Source organism: Protopterus annectens, chromosome 7.part0 (assembly GCF_019279795.1).
Source record: "Protopterus annectens isolate FY-2018-M chromosome 7.part0, PAN1.0, whole genome shotgun sequence".
Taxonomy (NCBI): Eukaryota; Metazoa; Chordata; order Ceratodontiformes; family Protopteridae; genus Protopterus; species Protopterus annectens.
In genome coordinates this window covers 764,856,672-764,878,030 of record NC_056739.1, presented here as the reverse complement: position 1 = coordinate 764,878,030, position 21,359 = coordinate 764,856,672, and the positions used below count along the sequence as shown (strand labels likewise).

The 21,359-nt window shown below is 38.6% G+C and overlaps 1 protein-coding gene across 1 annotated transcript in view; it reads left to right on the top strand.

Moving 5' to 3' along the window:
• The window catches only part of LOC122806090 (extracellular calcium-sensing receptor-like), an 841,208-nt gene that overhangs the window by 520,012 nt on the left and 299,837 nt on the right, over positions 1-21,359 (top strand). The gene's annotated exons all lie outside the window — the stretch shown is intronic.

Below are 21,359 nucleotides of genomic sequence, written 5' to 3'. Positions count from 1 at the left end.
TTTTAAGAATTGAAGCATTTAACAGTTCATTGTGGAGTCCAGCTGATGACTATTGCGGTACACATTTTTTTTTATTTTAGTTGTCTCAGTATCTCTCCACTTTTGTTTAGTATTAACAATAAATTCTGTTATTGTTAGTAAATGAGAATTAAAAAGATATATGCTTCTTATTTCAGTGAAGAGGTATGCCTAGAGCTATGGGTTAAGCTCAATGAGGCTGTGAACACACTGGTTCATTTCTGACAAGAGAAGCCACCAAGTATTCATGTGACATGTAGAGAAACCTGCAAGAATGGACAAAATGTAACTACTTGGTGGAGTAGTTTTGGGGAGCTATTCTATAGTTTTTGCATGTAAATAAGTACACCCTATATTATTAATATATTATAGGTTGACTTTAAATGTAATTAATGAATTTAAGAACTTGCAAATTGGTATCAGATGCTTTTCAATGGTGTGCAGTGCTCTGTGGATATCTGCCTCCGAAAATACTGCAAGCATATTGGTAATAGAATGAAAGCTATATTTGTTAAATAAATGTGGATTGGCCAGAATGCATATATCCTGTGAGACAGACATGATCATATGGGTTTGAACTGCCAAGCAACCTACACATGGTCATTGAACTATGTTAAACAATATTAAAGCAGGCAAGGTTATTACTGCTGACAATGTTAATGGTGTCATAATCATGGTGCGTTTGTTTTTAACCTGATGGCATAAAAATTGCCCAGATGAATCAGTGCTCTATCCCATAAAAATAAAAATTAATGAAACAAACAAACAAATAAATAAGACAGTTACAAAGACCATTAAACAGTCTAAATATTAATGCACAAGAGTGACATAAGTTCAGATTTCAACAGTTTTGCTCAAAGTATATGTTTAACAATGAATTTTTCATTAGGCCTCAGTGTGACCTCAGAATTTCATCGCATTTGTGAATTATCATCTTTTTTCCTTAATATTATATCAATATTTCTCCATCTAATAGCAACATGAAACATCTCCCAAGACATGAAAAACAAAAAAACAAACTTTTTCAGACAAACACTTCTTGATGCGAATCACAAGTACAAATGAGCAATTACAGAAATCAAAAATTCCATTTTTTAGGCTAAAACATTTTATTAAGTAACTGTGTTTCTATTTTACCCTTACTGTTTTTGTATATGCATTACCTGTAAAAATCTTCCAGTTATTGTATATACCAATTATTCTATATAATTGCAGCAGAAAACATAATAAAAATGTGTTTTTGTCTCAATTTTACAATTTACTTCATTACTGAATGTTTTGGACTGCTTGGGTAGTAATCTTACTGATTTTTCTTTCCTTGAATCTGCTCTTTCATTGCTGAATAAAGGTTTAACATTTGTTTGCATTTTTATGTATATATAAAATGCAGACAGCTGAAGAAATACATTACTTTTGTAGATTATTACATCTGCAGTATTGGTTGCATACTAGAACTATGAGTGAATCGCTGGGTAGTGTTGGCACTGAATATTTCAAATTTAAAAAATCTGATTTTCCCCTGTTCATCCAGCTGAAAGTGTTTTTGAACAAATGATTTTAGGTGATTTTTTTTTTGTTAATAGAAATGTTATCTTTAGGAATTTTTCTTATAATTTGACTAATGCAGAATTTAATGCCTTGCGTGAATTGCAGTCACATCATAACTTTTTGTTACACATGCTGACAAAGGTGGGGCTGTAGTACTATAATACTGTAGTGGGGTAGTACTATAATACTGTAGTGGGATTGAACATTTTATTTTTCTGAAGCACAACAACTTGGTAACATTTATTTTTACCATCAGGTTTTTATTTATCCCGTTGATAATTTTAAGAAAACTATTGATCATTTTCTATATACTTCTAAGGAATGGGGATTATTATGATTAGACTGGGGTCTATATTGGATGATCGAACTTTCAAAAGGTCGACACCATATGATTGCATTTTTGAAAGTTCAAACATTTTAATGGAGATTTCCGTACATCACATAATGGGAAGATTTCCCTTTTCTGCACTGTAGTGTGATCTCGGAGTTGGTATATTTAAAGAATGGGAGGTGTGGGGTCACAGCCCCCCATGTTGGTGGCATAGGGGGGCTTGCCCCCCTGCTTAAAATGTTCAGGTAGGTTATATGTGTAGTTTATTTTTTTAATTAGATTTTTGAACTTTTAAAAGTTCGATCATATGGTGTTGACCATATGACAGTTGAACTTTTGAAAGTTCGTTTATCTAATATAGACCCATCAAACTGATTAACTTGGTCCCTGCCCATTTAATTTTTTCTGGTTCAGGTGATTCAGCTGAACAATTGCCTATATTTCTTGAATCTGAATTGAAACTGCTGCTAAAGGAGGCTGTATCACATATACAAGACATTACTCATTTTTTACAATAGGTGGAGAAGAATAAGTTGCTTAGTTTGGCTGTCAAATCATTATATACTTGCTTACATCATCAAAGGGCATTGAACCTTTCCATTTTTATTTAGAGCTGGCTTTTATTTATCCTGTGGAATGTAATCATTGCCTTTTAACCTTGGAATTAGTTTTGACATGTGACATTTCTTATTTTGAAAACAATTGTTATCAGTTGAAACGTATGGCCATAGGAGCGGCCTTTGCCCCTATTCATATAGATTTATTTATGGGATTTTGTGAGGATAGCATGATCTATACAAGGTCTGTTAATCGTTTTTGCCACATATAGAAATGTGGCATCATTGTCAAAATGATAGATAAGCAAGTATGGAATGGTTCCTTTGCTCTCTTAAGTAAATGTGTTATGTACCTAAACAACAATGACTTTGGTTTTTCATTCACTTTTAGTTGTAATCAGTCAACCTTGAATTTTTTGGATGTTTCTGTGAGTAAAACTCCTCATGGGGATTTAAGTACAAATGTGTTTATGAAATCCTTTACTAAAAATTCCATATTGTTATATTCTAGTTACCCTACTAGTAATATTTATTTATTTGTTTATTAGTGCTTGTTGACCATGTTAGTCCCACTAGGCAAGTAGCCTCTTTTCAAGGTAGACCAGAGGTATCAAGGATAACATTCCTTATTCTCTGTTTTTATGCATGAAAATAATTTGTAGTAAACAATTTGAGCTTGACATGTAGAGTTTGTTGCTTGAACAGAGGTTAGTTCATGAGGATTATTCTAAACAGGTAATCTTTTTCAGGTAAGAAAAGGACATTATTAAATACAAGGGTCAACTTCTTAATTTGCAATATTCCTTTTTTTGTTAATGCCAACATGTTAAGATGTAATTTAACTTTTGGTACAAACACTTTTAAAATCAAATCTATTGTTCAGAAACACTGACATCTTTTAAGGAAGGATGAGATTTTCAATATTTTGCCTCAATGTTCTTTTCTTACAGAAGGGGTAAAAATTTGGGATAATTTTTGTTTAAATATAAAAAAATGTGATTTCAACTGTGTTAGTTTTGTGGATGAATTAGCAGGCTGCTCTCCCTGTGGGAATTGCACTTACTGTATATTTGTAATCAAGGCAAAATTCTGTTATCACTGACAGAGTCTTTGAAATCAAACTGCACTACACAATGGGTCATTGATCAAGCAGTCTGTTCCAAACATGCATGAAAAATGAGAATTTCTTTACATTTAAGTGATTTATATTGTGGTAGAGATACCACTGTGTTATATAAGTATTCTTTAAAACATAACATAGCCTGGTTTTATATTTGTTGGTTTTGATAAAGTTATTGCAATCATACTTACATATCACAATGGAAAACATTTCTGGTTAAGAAGGAACATCAATGGATAACCGATTTAGGAGTTATTTTTAGTCCTATCTTAAATTTATTGTTATGATCAAATACTTATTAATACTTACATATGTAGTTTACCTTTACAACCACTTGATGGCAGTGTTTCTCTACATGATAAGAATATATCTACATCTATATCTATATCTATATCTATATCTATATCTATATATCTATATCTAGCTATAGTGGTTAGAAGACTTTTTTCACATATTTTTAACATTAATTGTTTTTGTATATAATTAATAGAATTATTTTTTGTATTTCTTTATGTTATTATCACGCTCTATTTATGTCCTATGCAAACCGCCTCAAGGCCCTATCCCTGTATTCTGTCTCCTTCACGCTTTTGAGGCAACATCTATGTCTGGCATACAGAGCATTTTCAGACCCCACTCTGATGAACCTCCTGTATATCCACAAAACAAACAGTACCAGAATTACCCATTCTAAAGACTTAAACCTTGCCTATGATATAAATAGGACCTGCTGGAGAGATAGGTATGTATCCCAGAGACTACTCCATCTATGGAACAGGCTCCCTATCCATGTGAAGCAGAGTTCCTACCTAAACCAGTTCAAGTGTAACTTGCACAATTGGTTGGTAAAATGGAAATTCATCCCTGGTTTGGCACCTATGTCTCTGATACAAACAGGTAACCTGTAAATGGTGCATCTTCCAGGCCCATGCTTACACTTATCAAGAGTATCAGGACTTATCAGAGATTTGGGATGCACGGCTAGGCTTAAAAAGGCCCTTGTGGTCATTAGCCTAGTAAACACCTATGAACCTATGGCAATTTATTTGTTTTTTATTCATTATAGCCAGAACTGATGTGTTTAATGTAGGGGACCATTTGATTTACTGTCTGCTATAAAACATTTATCAGTTAAGCGATGTTACTTCAGACTGATGATGTTGTGTTCAGCAGCAAAACCACGATCTGTGTGCATTTTGATTGATTAACTTTGGCCATTAAAATGTTTTCCAGCATTTATTTCTGGGTGTGTGATTTTTTGTGCAGTTTTATTATACTATTGATTTATTCTTGCACCAAGGAGTCCATGCAACTTGTTGGCTGGTTTGAATTTGATATATATATATTTGGATTCCATACACTTGATTGAAAACTCACTTCACTGAAAATGAAACTACTAAGATCACTTCACTGAAAGTTCACTTCAGTGAAAACTCACTTGACTGAAACTCGTTTAGTTGAAAGTTATATATGGCCTTTTCCCCACTGTAGTGCAATCCTGGAGTTAGTGCATATAGTAAGGGGGGGTGTGGGGGGCAGGTTTGTTTTATTTCTTCCATTGTTTTTCCCACTGAATTCTACTTACATCTTTATTTCCAAATTGTATACCTAACACAGAAATTGATTTTATTGTAAAATATATACCCCTTTCTTTACTATATCTCCTAAACCTTTACTTTTCTCTTTATTAAAGTGATGCATATCACCTCTAGATACGCATTTAATCAAATTATTACTTTTTTTATCCACATTTTGTTTTTTGCAATTAGTATTGTGTCATCTGCACATGTTATCAGAAGTGGAATTCTTAACTCTTCAGGTGTTATATAATTAGTCTCCTTCATTCTGGAATTTATTTTGCATACTATCACATTCATAACGAATACAAAGAGTATACAACTCATTGGACATCCATGCCTTACACCACTCTTTATATGTACCTCTTGGCCTAAGCAGCCATTTGCAAGTATTTTACTTTATTATTATTACTATATGCTGATATACATACATTATTTCCTAACTTTCTCACTTATATTATATTCTTTCATTATTACCATTAATATTTCTTGTCTATTTGTATCAAATGCCTTATTAAGGTTTCCTATCATGATTTTTGTTTCTTCTTTACTGTTCATAATTTCATCCACAATTTCTCTATCATGAATAATTCTTGACAACCCTTCCCCTTTATACTAACTTCCATAATATTTCCATCTAAATTTCAAGTCTCCTTTGTATTATTTTTATAAAAGTTTTATAATCGTTATTATAGGTTCATAGGTTCATAGGTAGGTACTAGGCTATCGGCTCGAGGGCCTACGTAAGCCTAGCCAACAAGGTTCCCTGGCTAATGCCACCCAACAAAGTTATTTTCCTATGCCACTGTTGAGCAGAGACACAGAAGTGATCCCCGGGGTGTATTTCCTATTTCCCATCCACTCATCAAGATTTTTCGAGTGCTAATGAAGAACTTTGCTTGACATAGATGGGTAGCCTGTTCCAGAGTATGGGAAGTCTCTGGGACAGAAATCTATCCCTCCAGCATGTCCTGTTTATTGTGGTGACAAGGTTTAGGTCCCTAGAGCGTGTAGCTTGGAGGGATTGGGATTTCTTTAGGTGTAGCATGTCCAACAGCTCTGGGTTTGACATAGTTTTATATGTTAGGCAGAGATCACCTCGGAGTAGGCGATATGCTACGGAGTAATGCTGGAGTTTTTTGAGATGGTCAGTGTAGGGCATCTGTTTGAGGCCAGTAATCCTCTTTGTGAGGTACTTCTGTGGCCTTTCCAGCTGCTGCAGATGTCTTGTGAGGTACATTCCAAAAGGGGCATTGTGCTCTATAATGGGTCTGATGAGTGTCGAGTAGAGGGGAACAATAACCTCTTTATTCCTGCATAGTTGTGATTACAGGGACTCTGCATTCTTCCTGTATAGATATGGACCCTTTAGGGGTTGAGGGGGGGGTAAAGTTAGCACTGAACCTATCTGCCAGGATGTTGGCAATATCAGTTGGTTCTGTAATTTTCGTGCCGTTGTGCTGTAACTCAGAGCAGATCTGGGTGTTGCATTGAGATTCTTGACATAGCTATAGAATGCTTTGTGGTTGTCCTTAGAATCAGTTGCGATTTTGTTTTCATAGCTGGCTTTGGAGGATCTTATAAGGAATCTCGGCTTCTTACCGAGGCTGACCAGGGAGCTCCTCCACTCATGGGATTTTACTCTCTTTTGCAACAATTTCTTCCTTCTGTTGTACAATTTGTTTATGGCAGGGGACCACCAGATTGGCTTCCTTTTTTTGGAGGATAGCATTTTGGTTCTGTTTGGGATAGCACGATCCATGCACTCATTTAAGAGCTTATAGAGTGCATTTGTGTAGGATTCAGCAGTCGTAACTGTATTGTCCATCTGCATGGGTGTCGTGAAGTTCGCCACTTCTGTCTTAAGAAGCATGAAGTTGGCTTTGGAGAAATTTTTTTACCGTGGTTTCCTTAATGGGTGGAGGGGCGGGATGTAGATATCAAGGGTGATTAGCTTATGGTCGGATTGGACCAACGAGGAGTTGACTTCAGGTGTGGAACTCATGTTGGTAATGACTAGGTCTAGGATATTGTTGCCCCTGGTGGGGGTGTGGATAAGTTGATCCAGGGCATTGGAGTTTATGAATTCCAGAAAGCATTGTGTAAAGGAGTTGGTACATGAATAGTTTTCCCAGTTAATGGTGAGGTAGTTGAAATAGTCTATTATTAGAGTGTTTGGTTGAACTCTAATGTTTTCCAGTACATCAAGAAAAGAGGAGTGAGAATCCTGGGGCATGGTGGGGGATCTGTAGCAAGCTACAATTTGGATTGCATTTTTGCCCAGAGTTAGTTGCACTTGGATAGCCTCGGATGCATTATGCTGAGCAACTAGCCTGGAGGTGTGGATATCCTTAATGAATATGGACACACCTCCGCCTTTGGTGCTCCGGTCCAGGTTACATGGCCGAAAAGTGTGGTATGAGTTATAGCCTGGTAGTGCAGGGGTGCTCTCTGGAGCCTTGACCCAGGTCTCAGTCACTGCACAGATATCGATGTTCTCCATTTTAAGGATTGCCTCGAGTGAGTGCATTTTGAGACTATTATTGTTATTAATTATTAATAATAATAATAATAATAATAATAACAATAATTATTATTATTATTATTATTCAGTACTATCAGTCTCCAGACTTATGTCTTTTTTCCATATGAATTTTAAGTGTTCCACCATATAATCCTTTTACATAAAACCTTCTCTTAACCATTCATTAAAAATGTAAATCTTTTTTTGCCAATCTCTTAAATATTCATACATTTCATACCATATTCCATCTAGTCATGCAGTCAGATCTATATTTACTTGTTCTAATACTTTATCTAGCTCATTTAAAGAAATCTTCTTTTCTAACTCTTTATTCTCTTTTTCTGTTAACTTTTTTATTTTCCATGTTTTTACTACCTTCTTTTTTAAAAAAAATTCTTGTCTATACTGTATTATGCTATTTATAATCTTTTCCTGAGTTCTTTGCATTTCTCCTTTTTTCATTTTTTATTTCTCTCAATACTCTACCATCTTCCTTTACTAATTACTGCTTAGGTAACCTGCTATGTCTCTTTTTCCTTGAAAAAAAATATTTGCTTATATAACAATTAATATAGTTTTTCTAGATTTCTTTCATTTATATATATATATATATATATATATATATATATATATATATATATATATATAGTCAAAGTACTTTCTATCATTATGTTCTAAATCTTCCAATGCACCATTGTATGTGTTTTTATTTTTTTTTCTCTATTTTTCTCACATCATATTGCCACTATAAAAAACAGTTTTATAGTTTTCCTTAAATATCATCCACCATTTTAGACCAATTTTTATAAAATGTTCTCATAGTAATATGATCTTTTCATAATTGTATTATAAATCTTATTCCTTCTTTATTCCATGCTTCTTCATTTATCCTTTTTATTCGTTTGCCTTTTTTTATACATTTATTCATTTCTCTAACCTTAGATCAAGATGATCACAAAATCCTGTTTCAACTACCTCCCCTCCTCCTATAACTAAACATTCTCACACTATAAAAGCAGTTAAGCTGTGCCAGCCTTTACAAGGTGTGTGTGTGTATGTGTGTGTGTGTGTGTGTGTGTGTGTATGTGTGTGTGTGTGTGTGTGTGTGTGTGTGTGTGTGTGTGTGTGTGTGTGTGTGTGTGTGTGTGTGTGTGTGTGTGTGAAAATCAAATTTCAAAGAGAGTGTGTGCACCAGCTACTTTGAACAGCGACCTGGGAGCAGTGATTTCCCAGAGAGAGTGGTGTAAGACTTTGTTGGAACACCCGGCTAAGGAATCAACTCTATAGCTGTGTCAGTGGGGAGTCTTATTTGGGACCCGGAGAGAAAGCCCAGCCCTAGGACTGGGATGTGCATTCTTTGTGTGCTTTTAAGGGGAATTGTACTTGGTGCGAGAACTGCATCTGAAAATACTGTGTGTGTGTATTATTTTTATCAGTGAATTTTCCCCACCAGTGTCAGTGGTGAGGGGTGAGACTACTTGATCACTGGCCCAGAGAAGGGATGTCACAATAACCCCCAGTCATTAGCTGTATACATTCTTTTTCAACCATTTCCTTTTTTTTTTTTTTTTTTGTAGTAATCCCTTTACATTTTCCTTTTCTGTCTTTTACCCTTTTACCAATGGAATTCTGTTTTTTTCTTTTACTACCTCCCAATGTATGTTTTCTTCATCGCTTATTTCAGAACTTTCTTATATGTGCTCTTTATTATTTTCCTCATCTATTTGTTTTTTTCTATTTCTTTTTTCTTTTTCCTTGTTCTTATTCTCATTTTTGTAATCCATCCATAAATGTCCAGTTTTGTTACATTTATAACATTTCAAATCATATTGTTTTGCATCATGTCTCATTTCCCCACAGATATAACATTCTCATTTATCAGAGTTACTTATTAAATGCCCTATTTTAACAAATATTTGGGTTGTCCCCAGTATTTTATGACACCCCTATTCCCCTCCACATTTATCATGCTTGATATATGTAGATGTTTTCTCTTTCTATTTTTAACACAATGTTACAGTCCCATCCACCAGCCCATAAGCCCCTTTTATCACAAACATTTGCAATGTACAGTACTTAGTTACAGACAGTTTTTAAATGCCCTTTCAAAGTCTCTCTTTCCACCTCTGTTTGAAGTTGTATATGGATTTTCTTTATTGTTAACCTGTTAAATGCCTTTATCACATAAAGTTTCCATGGGTTACAGTCTTTCATATTTTCATAGTCTCCATGGAAACTTTCCAGTGAAAAAACAGTCTCAGATATAATGTCAAAAACATTTTCTTTTTGTTAATAAGAATAAATGTTCTTACCTCATGTGCTTTTATACCCAAATGAGCTGTTAAATTCTCACACTTCATACCTGTCCATTTCTTTGTCTTCTTTACTTTGAATCCTTACTGTGTAACTCCATTTTTCATTTTCCTCTGCTACTCCCATCTTTTGTCTTCCTTTACTTTCTGTGCATATGTTTTCTTTTCCATCTCACCAATATTCTTCAGGATTGTCTGTACATCCTCCCTTTGAATTTTCTCCATAATGTTCCCCCGGGAAACATCTCCTTCATTTTGTCTGGCTCACTGTGCATCACCATTTCTTTAAGTAAATCATCCCACAACCCTCCTATCTGGAGGGTTGTAATTATGCATCCATCATTTTCTGACTCATCTCCACCAAACAGATTTCTTTAAAGCATCTCCTCAGAATCCTGCTTGCATTATCCGATCTCAACCATTCTCCTGCATTTCATTCACCACTCCATTATCTCCCTCCCTCTCTTTTCATATGCCTCCGTGTTTCTTGGAAACAGGAAATGCTCCTGCAAAATGGGTCCCACTTGCAAAAATGACATGTAGGGGAAGTTCTCCCATGCTCTATCCAAATTTTCCCTAGTAATATAAATACCACCTCTGGTCCCCCCTGAAAAGAGACTACTAGCCTAATGGAACTAACCCAGTCAACAAAGGATAAAATTGTAACATAACAGTTATACTTCAGCTAGAGAGCATTATTATATATCACATTCATTGTTATGTTTCTCTTGTTTTCATTACTATCTAGCAAACACAAGTAAGCAGAAATACCATCAATCAGTGGGGCAACTAAACTTGCCATTCTGTAACAAAAAAAAATTATAACATATTCTGACAAATTATTTGGGTATGTCATGTAATTTCATATTAAATACTGCTTCTTTCATTGTTAACCTAACAGTTCCGCTTATCCAAAATTTAATTCCACTGATTTAATATAATATCTACTTTAGTAGATCGAACATATTACAAGTTCGAACCAAATATGGCCGAGACCATATGTTCAAACTTGTAATAGTTAGAACACTGAAGTAAAAAAAGAAAAAAACAAAAAAAAACAAAATTAAAATGCTGTAGCAGGGGGGGCTATGCCCCCCAAACCCCCACACCCCCCTTACTTAAATATACCAACTCCAAGATCGCACTACATTGCAGAAAAGGGAAATATTCCCATTTTGGACTGTACGCAGATCTCCATTCAGTCTGTTCAGACTTTTAAATGTTCACTGTTATGGTCTCGGCCATATCGTCTTCGAACATTTAAAAGTTCGATCTACTGAAGAAGACCCATATATATATATATATATATATATATATCTATATATATATATATATATATATATATATATATATATATATATATATATGTTTTGCCTTATCCCCAGAAACAATCAACTCATCTTCGGTACACCAGTTCCAACAATTCCCAAATAGTTGAATCACTGAAATCAGCTCTATCATGGGTCCTGCAGTAAGTAGGATGGGGTGGTGGACAAGTCTTATTCTGCCACTTTCTTGTGAATAAAGAATTGAGACTTGAGGAACTGTGTATCCTGAGTCATGAGTCAAACAAATACACAGCTCGACTAACTTGTTTTTACCAGGCTGTGGAGTGGTGATTCATCACTCTGACAAAGCACAAATTCTCTAAGACTCCAAGAGCAGAATACATTTTTTTCTTACATTTATTTCATTAAATTAGTTTCATAGTTTCATAGTATAGTACTAGGCTATCTGCCCTAGGGCATTTATAAGCCTAGCCAAAGTGTATGTGGCTTTCGCCACCCCATGTAATGATACAAAAGTGTACAATTTAAATTAAATTTGGTTTACTGTGCTTCTATCTAGCAATGACACAGAGATGACCCCCGGGGTAAACCTACAATCACCCATCCATTCGTCCAGGTTTCTCTTGAAGAGAGTCAGTGAGGGGCTCTGCCTAACATGGACAGGTATCCTGTTCCAGAGTGCGGGAAGCCTCTGGGTTATGAATCTGTCCCTCCAGCATGTCCTATTCATATTTGTGCTGAGGTTTAGATCTTTAGCTCTCGTGGCTCTGATGGATTTGGATTTTTTGAGGTGGAGCATGTCCATTAATTCTGAATTGGACATGGCCTTGTACGTAAGGCACAGATCACCTCTGAGCAGGCGGTATGCTACTGAATAGAGCTGGAGCTTTTTCAGTCTGGCAGCATATGACATATGCTGGAGACCCTTGATCCTCTTGGTAAGGTACTTTTGGGGTCTCTCCAGCTGCTGCAGGTGCCATGTGAGGTACATACCAAATGGGGCATTGTACTCAATCATAGGCCTGATAAGGGAGGAATGTAAGGGTACAATGACATCCTTTGATCTGGATGTGAATCCCTTCATGATAAGGTGGGCAAGGTAGAAGATCTTTCTAACCACTTTGGCGACGTGGGTGTCAAATGAGAGGTCACTGTCAACTTGGGTCCCAGGTCTCTGATTACTTTTTCCGTACTTAGTGGATTACCACCTATGTGGTAATTTGTGGGTACTTTGTTTTTTCCAAAGGGGATGACTATACATTTTTTGGCATTTAGTTTAAGGCCATGACTCTGGCACCAGTCGTCTGTTTCTGTGAGGCCTTTCTGGAGGATGCATGTGTCAGCTGGTGTGTCGACTATGGCGCCTAGTTTGCAGTCGTCTGCGAACATTGTCAGCCACAACCCCCCTATGTTTGCCTGCACATCTGAGAAATAAATGCCAAACAAGAGGGGTCCCAAGACAGACCCCTGTGGGACTCCACTTGTGACTGGCTTAGAGTCTGACTTTGTGGGTTCTGTCCTTTAGCCAGTTTGCAACCCATCTTGTGACAAACGGGTTTACATTTAAGCTGTTGAGTTTGTCTATGATGCCTGAGTGGGGTATTGTGTCAAAGGCTTTTGCCAGATCCAGGTAGGCTGTATGAACTGCTTTGCCTTCATCGATGGCTCTAGTGACTGTTTCTAAAAAGTCCACCAGATTTAAAAGACAGGATCTGCCTTTTACAAAGCCGAACTGGGTAGGGTCAATTGTCTGTAGGTCCCCGATGTCTTTGTTTATGAGTTCCATAATGATCCTTTCCATAGCTTTGCAGACCAGGCTGGTCAAGCTTATGGGGCGGTAGTTTCCAGGGTCTGTAGAGGTGCCACCTTTGTGGAGTAGGACCACTGTAGTTGTACGCCAGTGTTCAGGGACGTATCCTGTAGCAGGCTAAGATTAAACAGCGTTCTTATGTGCAGGTTTAGCTCCTCTAGGAGTTCACGTAGCACGCAACCCGGGACACCGTCAGGTCCCATGGATGCTGTATTTTTAGCTTTGCTGAGGGCAGCTCTCACCTGGACATCTGAGATTTCAGGGAGGTTGCATTCAGCTGAGATATTTATTTCATCTTTTGGGGGAGAGGGAGGGGAGAAATTTGCACTGAACCTGTCTGCCAGTATGTTGGCAATATCTGTGGGTTCAGTGTATTTTTTGCCATTATGAACTAACTCTGCGCATATCTGAGGGTTTCCATCAGGTTTCTAACATAACTGAAGAAGGCCTTGTGATTATCTTTAGTATCCTTAGCAATTTTTCTCTCGAAGTTGGCCTTTGATGATTTTATTAGCGAACATAGTTTTTTGCTAGTGCTGATCAGGGATGCCTTCCCTTTATGGGATTTTGCTCTGTCTTGCAGTAGCTTCCTACTCTTGTTATAAAGTTTGTTTATGGCTGGGGTCCACCAGATAGGATGCCTGCCTTTGGTGGAAAGGGTCTTGGTTTTATTTGGGGTTGCATGATCCATGCATTCTTGGAGATGCCCGTAGAAAGCATTTGTGAAGGATTCAGCAGTGTGGGATGTGGTTTCCACTGGCCCAGGGGGCTTGAAGGATACCATTTCAGTCCTAAGGAGTGTAAAGTCAGCTTTTGAGAAGTTTCTCACTGTGGTCTTCTGTTCTGGGGCTGGAGGTGGGATATGAATATCTAGGGTTATTAGTTTATGGTCTGATCTCACTAGTGAGGGGTATACTTCCGGTGTTGAGCATTTTGTCCCCATGTTTGTGATGATCGGGTCAAGTATATTATTTCCCTTTGTGGAGGAGGTGACTAGTTGTTCCATCGCATTTGAGTTGATGAATTTCAGGAACCTTTGGGCTAGGGTGTTGGGGCTTGAGTAATGTACCCAGTCTATGTTTGGGTAGTTGAAGTCTCCCAATATGATGGCATTTGGTGAGACATTCATATCCTCCAGTGTTTTCAGGAAGGCTGAATGGAGTTCCTGAGATTGCGAGGGTGGTCTGTAGCTTGCTACAAGTTGTATAGCAGTTTTGCCTATGGTTAGTTGCACATGGATGGTCTCCGATGCTTCGTGCATTGCCACTAACCTGGAGGTGTGGGTGTATTTAATGAATATGGACACTCCCTCTCCTTTTGTGGTTCGGCCCAGGTTTTGGGGCCAAAATGCATGATACGAGGTATAACCTGATAGGGCTGGGGTGCTCTCAGGAGCCTTGAATCAGGTTTCGGTTACTGCACAGACATTGATGCTCTCCATACTGAGGAGTGCTTCGAGAGCCTGCATCTTGAGATTTAGACTTCTGGCATTGAGCAGCATTACCCTTAGTTTTTTTTCCTTTATTGTTTTCTAAGGTGGTGGGTTTGTCTTTTGAGCCTTGCCTAAAAAAGGCACTATGGGGGTAGCAAGAGCCTTAGCCAATATCCGGAAGCCCAGTGGTGACAGGTGCAAGCCGTCCCTTGTGAAGCAGAGTGGCTTGTCCAGCATGTCATCCCAAGCAGACAGACATTGGCTCCCCCTAGAATGACACCAGTAATTGAGCCAATTATTAAATCTGATCATCTTGTCTTTGTATTGTGGCATCATTCTTGGTGAGGGCAAGATGCTGCTCAGGGTCAGGGTCATACCGGCCTGGGCTACATAATCAGAGAGCTCCTCTATGTCTCTTTTCATGTAGTCCAAGGAGGTACGTCTCAGGTCATTCACGCCGGAATGGACAATGATGGAGTCATATTTGTACTTGCTTTGGAGTGACCTGGGTGCTTGTGTTATGTGGCAGATCCTAGCTCCCGACAGACAGCTCACTGTTACCCTCTCTTTGTTCAGCCTGGTAAGCGGGATGTCAGTGTGTCTGACTATAACCTATTACTAGTGTATCAGGCATGGTGTTTCGCCTTAAGGGCTGTGATTGTTTGGCACACTGACTTTGTGCACTATGTGTTGCTTGTGCACTTCTTAAAGCTTATAATTGTGCTATACAGCTAATCTACTACATTTTGCAATGTTATAAAGCTTTTCTTACTGTTTTGCCATGTTTGTGTACTGTTTTATACTGTTTTAACTGTATTTTTCATTGCTAGATAGTGTTTCATTACTGTAGTTGAATTTTTATTGTACTACTTAACTGTAAACTGCTTTTTCATACTGAGAGTTGTATTTTCTGTTTGTGAGTGCTCTATCTGTGCTTTTCTGTGCATTTTTGTAAGGTTTCTGTGTTCTAGTCAGGTAGCATAGTCTGGATAGAGGCCTGCTGTTATTCAGGCCTGGTTGTTTTGTTTGTTGAGTTTCCTGTGTTTCTGGCAGCCATCTTCTGCTCATAGTGTCTTGTCTTTTCTATTAGTGAGAGTAACAGGGTTGCCTGACCTTCTTTAGCATGAGCGATTGAAAGAGCAGGGGCTAGCAGGACTGGGTAGTAATTCAAGCTTCTAGATTCTTCCATCTTTTCTGGTATTTAAACCCTGTGTCTGCCAGGGGCTGTACTTAATTTTACCAGGCTATGGAGTGGTGATTCATCACTGTGACAAAGCAGAAATTCCCTAAGACTCCAACAACAGAATACGTTTTTTCTTACATTTATTTCATTGAATTGCACTTCCTAACTCTTATACTTGTGCTGTACAGCTAATCTACTACATGTTGCACTGTTATAAAGCTTTTTTTTACTGTTTCTCTGCATTTTGTACTGTTTTATACTGTTTTAACTGTATTTTTCATTGCTAGTATTTCATCACTGTAATTGCATTTTAATTGAATTACTTAACTGTAAACTGCTTTTTCATACTGAGAGTTGTATTTTCTGTTTGTGAGTAGCTAGCAGCTGTAGTATAGTTTCCCACTCTCCCTCCCTGTTGGTGTCTTGTTGTTATACTTGGCGGCTTTTCAGTTGCCTGCCCCTACTGTAATTTGATCTGGGAAACTATTCCTAATCTAGTGTCATTAGCTCATTCTACCTAATACAGAAAGAACATTTGAGATGGCCAACCCACTTAGTTTCTTATATTCTGTTCCTCCTTTCTCCCTTTCCACTTAAAAAAACACTTTGCTAGAATCTACCATTGCTAAAAATCTCCATGTGTTCTGACTAAGTGTGCTTCTCAAACAATCTGGAGATATAGAGCTGATAAGTATATTTTTGGCACTTTTTGCAGTCTTAATTTTTGCTTGACTGAATTATTTATATATTTGCTGGCATTGTGTTCTGATACTCTAAGTGCCTCCATTTTGATTTTTTCCTAATTTACTGCTTTCTGCACACATTTTTAGTCATTTTTTAAATTTAATTGCATTTATTTAAACTGTATTTGCTTTAATATTGCTACACACTCAAGTGTGCTAACTTGCACTGCATTTGAATTGTTTTTACTGCTGTTTTAGCTGCTTTTCTGTAAAAAAAAATTTCTAAGCTTGTTTCTCACCTTTTCTGTAACTAGTCTAGTCTAGATACAGATTTGCTGTATCCAGGACTGTTTGTAAGCTTCTGAGCCCACCCCCAAGCCTTTCCGTATGGGAGGGAAGCCTTCTAGCTTATCACTGGGAATGTTAAGTACTAGGTAGCCTATCTACCACAAGAAGAGTGGTTTCTGGCCGAGAAATTGTATTTTTTTGGCCATTTGGGCACTTTTTCCATACCCTTCAACTTTCTGATTTAAAAGCCCACTTTTGCGCTTATTTCCTGCCTTTCCTGTAAATACTCTAGTCCTGATGCAGATTTGCAGTATCCATGACTGTTTGTAAGTTTCTGAGCCCCCAAACCTTTTTGTGTTGGAGGGAGGGCTTCTAGCTTATCAGTGGGAGTGGTAAGCACTAGGTAGCCTATCTACCACAAGAGGAGTGATTTCTGGCCCAGAAATTGTAGTTTATTGAATGTTTGGGCAGTTTATCCATCCCTTTCAACTTTCTGGTTTAAAGGGTTTGCACTTGTTTAAGCTCCGCTCAGCGGAAGTCTGCTCTTCAGTTTTTCCCTTAGATCTTGCTAGTTCTTTCTCTCTTGCACTTCAAATAGCCTAATCACTTTGCACTTCAGCAGGTTTTCATAGCAATTATTATAGCTCACTAAAGAGCCATCAGCACTAGTCGTTCTTCATGGAAATAGTTCCAGTACTTAGTAGTTATGACCACCCCTCCTGGCATGATTAAAAGGCAGTTCCCTGTGATTTCTATTATTAATCTGATGCACTTGGGCATTCTGAGGCAATGTAGCAACTGCCTCATGTACACAGACAACCTTCTCCTCTTACATCCCAATACTCAGACTTGTGAGAGATGCACTTATATCACCAAATTGGAAGCTATGCACTCTCCAGCCAAGGCTGGACTAGCTGGTCAAGAGGAGAATGTCAATACCTGCACCATACCACATGGAAAACATACCCCTCCAGAACACCCACTATCACAGGTTTTTGATAAAAACACAAATCACACCCTCCTTTGCGGAGGCACTCAATAGAAATTTACCCAAACAGCAGAGAGCTCCAAGACAGAAATGCAGTCAACCACCACAACACAGCACAAACCACAGGACACATAGCTCACCTCCACAGTGTGCCCATCAACCTAAGCCCCTAAGGCAAAACACCTTGCCCAATACACTAATCATAGGTGACTCAATAGTGAGGCACACAGATGTCCTACTCACTAGGTTAAATAAGGAGACGGTAACAGTCAGCTGTCTATCAGGTACCAAAATCCAACACATAACACACACACTCAGGTCACTCCACAACAAGTACAAGTATGACTTTGTCATTGTCCATGTGGGTGTGAATGACCTCAGATGCACCTCCCTGGACTACATGAAAAAAGACATTGTGGAGCTCTTGGATTATGTGGTCTGGGCAAGTATGACACTTGCTCTGAGCAGTATCCTACCGTCACCCAGAATGATACTGCAGTACAAACAAAAATGATTGACTTCAACAATTGGCTAAGTTTCTGGTGTCATTCTAAGGGAATCCAGTATCTGTCTGGTTGGGTGACATGATTAAAAGATCTTGATGCTTTGCCAGAGATGGCCTGCATCGTCACCCCTGGGTTTCTGGGTATTGGCTAAAGCTCTTGCCATTCCTATAGTGTCTTTTTTAGGTAGTGTTTCAAAGACCAAATTACCACAATAACAGTTATAAATAAATGCAATCTGTGGGTCATGCTGCTCAATGCTACAAGTCTAAATCTCAAGATGCACTCGCTCAAAGCACTCCTGAAAATGGAAAATATCGACATTTGTACTGTAAAAGAGACCTAGTTTAAAGTGGCAGAAAGCACTCCTGCACTATCAGGCTATAACTCATTCCACACCTTTCAACCCTGAAACATGGACCGAAGCTCCAAAGGCAGTGGTGTCTTCATATTCATAAAGGATATGCACACCTCCAGACTAGTAGCCCAGCATAATGCATCTGAGATACTTCAGGTACAACTAACATTGGGTAAGACTGCGATCCAGGTCATAGCCTGCTATAGGTCCCCAACCATGTCCCTAGACTCTCACACCATGTTCCTAAGCACCCTGGAATTTATCAAGGTCCAACCCAACACTCTCATACTAAGAGACTTCAACTACCCCTCCATCAGCTGGGAAAACTACTTAAGCACCAATACACTGGCCCAATGCTTCATGGAATTCATCAATTCCAGTGCCCTGGACCAGCTCATTCTGACCCCCACTAGAGGAAGCAACATCCTTGACCTGGTTATTACTAACATGGATGACTGTTGCTCTACACCAGTAGTCAATCCCTCCCTGGTCAGATCCGACCATAAACTAATCACCATGGAAATCCACATCTCACCCACACCCCTCGCAAAGGTAACCACTTTGAAAAACTTCTCCTAAGGTGACTTTGGACTCCTAAAAACAGAGGTGGCAAACTTCACAGTACCCATGGCAATGTAAAATAGCTGCATGACTGCCGAATCATACACCAATACACTGTACAAACGTGTACATAAATGCATGGAACTAGCCAAATGCTTTCCTCCATAAAAAGGAAGCCAATCTACAACAGAAGGAAGAAACTGTTGCAGAAAAAGGTGAAGTCCCAAGACTTGAAAAACTCCCTTATTAGCCTCAACAAAAAGTTGGGATCCCTCATCAAATCCTCTAAAGCCAGCTATGAAGGCAAAGTTGCAGCAGACACTAAAAACAATCACAAAGACTTTTATAGTTATATGAAGAACCTCCACAGCAATACTCAGATTTGCTCTGAGTTATTGCACAATGGTACCTCCTATACCGAGCCAACAGATATTGCCAACATACTGACTGACAGATTCAGCACCAACTTTACCCCTCCCTCCCCCAAAGGACACCCAGCATTACTGCAGCCCAGGTTAAAGCTACATTGTCCATGGCCAAGAATACAGCTTCCATGGGACCCAGTAATATCCCTGGCTGTGTTTTACATGAACTACAAAGCAAACTGGTACAACATCTGTGTGCCCTGTTCAGTCACAGCCTCACCTCAGGCTTTCTCCCTACCGAATGGTGCACTGCTACAGTCATCCCTCTCCATAAAATGGGAGCGACTACAGACCCTGAGAATTATCACCCCATTAGCCTGATGAGTCTGATATGTAAAGCTGTGGAGCACATCATCATGGAACTGATTAACAAAGATATAGGAAATCTCCAAACTCTGGAACCCATGCAGTTTGGCTTTGTGAAAGGGAGAGCATGCCTGCTCAACCTGGTTGACTTCTTTGAATCAGTCACCAGGGTTGTGGATGAAGGTAAGGCAGTGCGTACACCATACCTCGATCTGGCCAAGGCCTTTGATACTATTCCTCACTCAGGAATTATTGATAAACTCACCAAACTAGACATCAATCCCTATATCACTAGATGTGTTGCAAATTGGCTCACAGATAGAACACACAGTGTGAAAGTAGCGAACTCCAAGTTAAACTGCTGACCAGTCATGAGTGGAGTCCTACAGGAATCGGTCCTGGGTCCTCTACTATTCACCATCTACTTCTCAGACGTCCAGGCCAACATAAAGGGACTCCGGCTGACCAAGTTTGCAGACAACTGCAAGCTGGGAGCCATTATTAACTCCTCAAGTGATGCAGACATCCTACAGAAAGGCCTCACTGAGATTAATGACTGGTGTCAAAACCATAGCCTTAAGCTTTAACATCAAAAAATGCGTTGTCATCCCCTTTGGTAAAAACTCAGTTTCCACTAACTACCACATCGATGGAGCCCACTGAACACTGAAGGCGTTATAAGAGATCTGGGGATGCAGGTTGACAGCAACCTCTCCTTCAACCACCACATTGCCACTGTGGTCAGAAAGTCCTATGTGGCACATCTCCTTACCAAGGGTTTTGTATTCAGGAAGAAAGAGGTTATCGTCTCTCTCTCTCTCTTTCTACCCTTCTGTCATTAGATCAATCATCAAGTATAATGCCCCATTTGGCATGTACCTCACTAGACACCTGCAACAGCTGGAGAGGCCACAGAAGTACCTCATGAAGAAGATCCTAGGCATTTAACACATGTCCCACATGGACAGACTCAAAAGACTCCAGCTATTCTCTGTCTCATGTCGCCTACTTGGAGGCGATCTCTGCTTGACTTACAAAGCCATGTTTAACCCAAATCTGTTAGAAATGCTAAATCTATAGAAATCCCAATAGCTCCACACCACATGCTCCAGAGACCTCAACCTCATTATCACAATTAACAGAACATGCTAGAATGTTCATCCTGGGGATCAATCCAGTGGTTCTACTTGATAGAGGCACTGGGAACTAACTTTGGGCAGCACAATGCCAGGGTACTTCTATGGACTAGGCTTGTAAAGGCTCCAGGGCCATTAGCCCAGCACACACCTATGAACCTTTGGACTGACATATCCAATGTGCATGTCTGTGTAAAATTTCATAATATTAGACTATATAAATCATGTATTAGGTGCAGACTAGCATTATATGTTCATCTGTTTATGTATTAATTTTTTTACTAATTATTAATTTTAGGTATGTACATAATTGATTGTTATGCTTATTATGGCTAATCCTAGATGCATGCATGTGCTACTACTGATCATAACCTGGAGGACAGAATGAATAAAAAAGTATGACTGCAACG